Here is a 5119-nt window from a genome sequence, read left to right on the forward strand (position 1 = left end):
AGAAGGAACTGCTGACGGAGATCAACGTTGCTCCGGCCCAGTTATACCCCAACAGCTGGGCCTTTGTCAAAGCCTTCGATGTTCTCTTCGGGTTTTTGGGTTGTGCACCCTCGGTTGACCTCTTTCTTCACTTCTTTGAGGTGAAGAGGCAGAGACACAACCTCTGGGTAACTCTCAGCAATGTACCCGGAAGAGTTCTTTTCACACCCTTTCAAAGCTCGTTCACGGGGTGGAAAGGCCGGTTCTTCGAGATCTGCCGTACTGATCTTGTTCCCGACGCTCTGGATGGGTTTCCGCTGTACTGGGTGAGAGAGGAAAAGGTCCTCAAAGCCAAACCCCTCAAGAATCTGGCTCCAAGTGATCAAATAGCTTGCCGGATTCTTGCTGAGGCGGGAGGTTTTGACTCTGCTACGGTGATCAGCCTGGAGTTCAACGCTGGGACTCTTGAGAAGTACATATGTAAGAACCACTGCCTTAGGAAACTCGGCCTTCGTTACTTTCTAACTGTGCCTGTCTTTCTTCATGGTGCCTCTAACACATCTTTTCCCCTGGTGCAGGTTCGAAACTAAACCAAGGAAAGAGGACACGACTTACTCGAGCACTGCGGGCTGGAAAAGGGGCTTCGCCTTCCTCCAGTGATGACTCTGATGAGCGTTGAGAAATGGCTTGTTCGTGTTTTTGCATGATTTGTAGCGTTTGTGTCGTTTGTGCTGCTCCCATTGTATTGAACATTGCTTGTAACAACAACTTTTCAATGTCATACTTGATTTTTGTAACGCTACTTCACTTTGCATATGCTTCATGTACTGCACGCTTTCCTTTCGTCTTGTTCTTCCAACGATGCATGTCTTCACTTGGGCGACGCCTGCTCAGGGCAACGCCTTTACCTGGGTGGCGCCTTCTTTCTGGGCGACGCCATGACCTAGGCGACGCCTTCTTTCTTGGCGACGCCATGGCCTAGGCGGCGCATCACATAATCTTCAAACAAGGAAAGATAAAGGCTGAAAACCAAGGCACTTCTTTTTCTCAAACTGGTTTTTCCTTTTATTAGGGTGACCTCATTAAAAAACCCCCGAGAGGGAAAAAGAGCGTCCCCTTCAACTAAATTGTTACATACTGCTTACATAAGTCAACTGAAATAAAATTTTAAGTTGGCTGCATTCCAACTGCGCGGGATGGGCCCTCCATCTAAAGTCTCCAGGTTGTACGAACCGTTGCCCTTAGCCTCAGTAACTCTAAAGGCCCCGGTCCACTTGGGAGACAGCTTATTCTCCAACTCGTATGGGTGAGCTTTCCTCATCACTAGGTCGCCAACCTGAAACTGTCGCGGCTTTACCTTAGAGCTATACTGCCGCTCTACTCTTCTCTTCGTCGCTTCAGCTTTTATTCTGGCTTCTTCCCTGGCTTCTTCTAGCAGATCCAGGTTTACCCGCCTCTCTTCATTGGACTCCTCCACCACAAAGTTTTGAAAACGTGGTGAGCTTTCATGTATTTCTACTGGAATCATCGCGTCCGACCCGTACACCAAACTGAAAGGCGTCTCCAGAGTAGAGGATTGGGGCGTGGTGTGATATGCCCATACAATCCTTGGCACCTCTTCCGCCCACGCCCCTTTGGCTTTCTCTAACCTTCTTTTTAACCCCCTCAGCAGAACTCTGTTTGCCGACTCTACTTGTCCATTGGTCTGGGGGTGTTCAACCGACGCGAACACTTGTTTGATTCCTACTTCAGCACACAGATTTCTCAACTGCTGACTGGCAAACTGGGTCCCGTTGTCGGATATCAGGCGCCTAGGTACGCCAAAGCGACACACAATGTTTCTCCACACGAAATGTTGTGCCACGGGCTCTGCCTCTATCCACATAGTGAAGTATTCGATGGCGACGATCAGATACTTCATCTGCCTGATTGCCAGTGGGAAAGGGCCCAGGATGTCAATTCCCCATGTATGGAAAGGCCAGGGGCTGTATATGGACCGCAACTCTTCTGGCGGCGCCTTGTGCCAATCGGCGTGCTTTTGGCATTGCCTACACCGCTGGCCGTGCCGTGCGCAATCCTCTTTCACTGTTGGCCAGAAGAAACCTGCGCGTACTACCTTGGAGGCTAAGGATCTTCCCCCTACATGGCTTCCGCAGATGCCTTCGTGTAGCTCCGCCATTATCCTGGTGCACTCATCGCCACTGACGCATGTTAGGATAGGGTGAGTGAAGCCGTGCCGGAACAGCACCCCATCCACCAAAGTATATCTTGCGGCATTTCTTTTGACTTTTTTACCCTCTTCAGGGTCCACTGGGAGAGCCCCATCTGCCAGGTATCGCTTATAGGGCGTCATCCAGGTGTCTCCCTTGGACAAAACACATACCTGCATCTGCTCTTCCTCAGGCACACCCGCGAACATGCTGATGCGGGGCGCCCTCTGCGTATCTTGGGTCAAAGAGGAATGACTCCTCGGCCTTCCCCTTGATGTATAAATCTGGAGGACATCCACCCTGTTGTCTTCCACGAAACGACGCGGAGCTTTGAGAGTCTCCTGGATCACTGTCCTCTGTCTACCCCCCTTGCCTGAGCTGGCCAGCTTTACGAGCAGGTCAGCTCTAGCATTCTGCTCCCTCGGGACGTGTATCAACTCAAGAGCGTTGAACGCCCCCCTCAACAACTGGACGTATTTTAGATACGCCGCCATCTGTGGGTCCTTCGCCTGGAACTCACCCGACACCTGCCCCGTAATCACCTGAGAGTCGCTCTTCACCAGGAGGTTCTGTGCGCCCATCTCCTTGGCCAAGAGCATTCCTGCTATCAGGGCTTCATATTCTGCCTGATTGTTACTTGCCTTGAACGCGAAACGCAAGGCCTGCTCGATCAGTATGCCGTCGGGTCCCTCCAAGACTATTCCTGCACCGCTCCCTTGTTGGTTTGAAGAGCCATCAACCGAGAGCAGCCACTGCGAACTCGCTTCCACCTCTTGCTCACCTCCGGGCGAAAGTTCTGCTACAAAATCTGCGTACACCTGCCCTTTGATGGATCCTCTAGGCTCGTACTGGATGTCGAATTCTGACAGTTCCACTGCCCAGCGTACCATTCTTCCTGCCACATCGGGTTTCTGCAGCACTTTCTGTATAGGGAGATTGGTCATCACCACCACCGTAAAACTGTGGAAGTAATGACGGAGCCTCCTAGCAGAGAACACCACCGCCAGCGCCACCTTCTCCAGTGCTTGGTACCTCGTCTCAGCCCCCTGTAAGGCCTTGCTTTCGAAGTAGATGGGCTTCTGACTCTAGTACTGCTCTTGGACCAACACAGAACTGATGTCCCGCTCCGTTACAGTAAAATACAACCGGAGGGGCACGCCCGTTACCGGCTTGCAGAGGACCGGTGGCGTCGCCAGGTACTCCTTTAGCTTAATGAAAGCCGCTTCGCATTCATCAGTCCATGCAAAGCGACTGTTTCTCTTGAGGCACTGGAAGTACGGGTGCCCCTTTTCTCCTCCGGCGGAAACAAACCTCGAGAGCGCCGCCATCCGCCCTGTCAACTGTTGCACCTCCTTTACCGATGTGGGCTCCGCATGGCGATAATAGCCGCACATTTGTCGGGGTTCGCCTCTATCCCCCTCTCGGTGAGCAAAAAACCCAAGAACTTACCGGCCTCTACCCCGAAAACACACTTCTCGGGGTTCAACTTGAGGCGGTACTTGGATATGGTGTGGAACAGCTCCTCCAGGTCTGCCATGTGTTGCACCCTATTTTGCGACGCCACCACCATGTCGTCTACATAAGCGTACACATTCCTCCCAAGCATTGGCGCCAGGACCTTGTCCATTAGCCTCTGGTACGTGGCGCCCGCATTTTTCAGCCCGAAGGGCATCACCTTATAGCAGTAACTGCATGTCTCGGTCATGAATGCAGTCTTGCTCTCGTCTCTTGGGTGCATCTTGATTTGGTTGTACCCTGAAAAGGCGTCCAGGAAACTTAGCACCTTGCTGCCGGACGCACTGTCTACAAAGGCGTCGATGCTGGGCAGCGGATACGAGTCCTTTGGGCATGCCTTATTCAGGTCCGTGAAGTCAACACACATCCTCCACTTTCCGTTCGCCTTTTTCACCAAGACGACGTTGGCAAGCCACTCAGGGTACTGAATCTCCCTGATGTGGCCAGCGCTCAGCAGCTTTTGCGTTTCATCTTTCACCACCTGTTGTCGTTCCTCATTGAACTTTCTCCTTCTCTGACGCACGGGGCGGACCGTGGCGTCCATGCTGAGGTGGTGACACAGGAAATCGGGGTCGATGCCTGGCATATCCGAGGCGGACCATGCGAAGGCATTCAGGTGGCGTGAAATCACTCCTGCCACCCCTTCCTGTTCTTCTGGGCTTAGCGAACTTCCTAACTTGAAAGTTTTGCCGCCAATCTCCCTTTCTATGGAGTTTTCCACTCCTTTCTCACAGGAGATCCTAGACGCAGCGATCCCGAACACGTTTGCGGGACCCAAGGTGATCTTCACCGGGATGGAGGACCCAGAGACGCACCTGGCTACATTTCATACGCAGATGGTTCTGATAGGCGGTTCTGATGCCGCCAAGTGCAAGCTTTTCATGAGCACCCTGACCGGGATGGCTATGGACTGGTTCATTAGCCTCCCAGAAGGTCATATCACATCTTTCCGCCAATTGTCGCGATTGTTCCAAGAACAGTACTTAGCCAACAAGGCCCCGCCGCCGGTCTCCTACGACCTGTTCGACGTGAAACAGTACCAGGGGGAGACCCTAAAGGAGTATATCAATCGCTTCGGGGCCCAGGTCGTGAAGGTTGGCACAACAGAGGAGCCTATGATTGTGTACGCATTTGTGAAAGGCGTGTGCCCCGGTCCCTTCGGAGAATCCATTATCCGCAATCGCCCTAGAACTTTCGCTGAATTACGGCGCAGGGCGGTAGAGCATATTGCTTTGGAAGGGGAGGTATGTGTGAAGCGCACCAGCGCCGTGCCCTCACGCCCGAGGGGACCGGTGCGAGTTCAACCCGTCAGAATCAATGAGACCACAACGGGAAAAAAGAAGCCAGAGGCGAGACGCCCCTACGAGGCCAGAAAGCCCCAGCCCCGGGGCTCAGCAGGAGGCGAACGCCCCGCC

Source organism: Phaseolus vulgaris, chromosome 11 (assembly GCF_051622355.1).
Source record: "Phaseolus vulgaris cultivar YP4 chromosome 11, ASM5162235v1, whole genome shotgun sequence".
In the NCBI taxonomy this organism is placed as follows: Eukaryota; Viridiplantae; Streptophyta; class Magnoliopsida; order Fabales; family Fabaceae; genus Phaseolus; species Phaseolus vulgaris.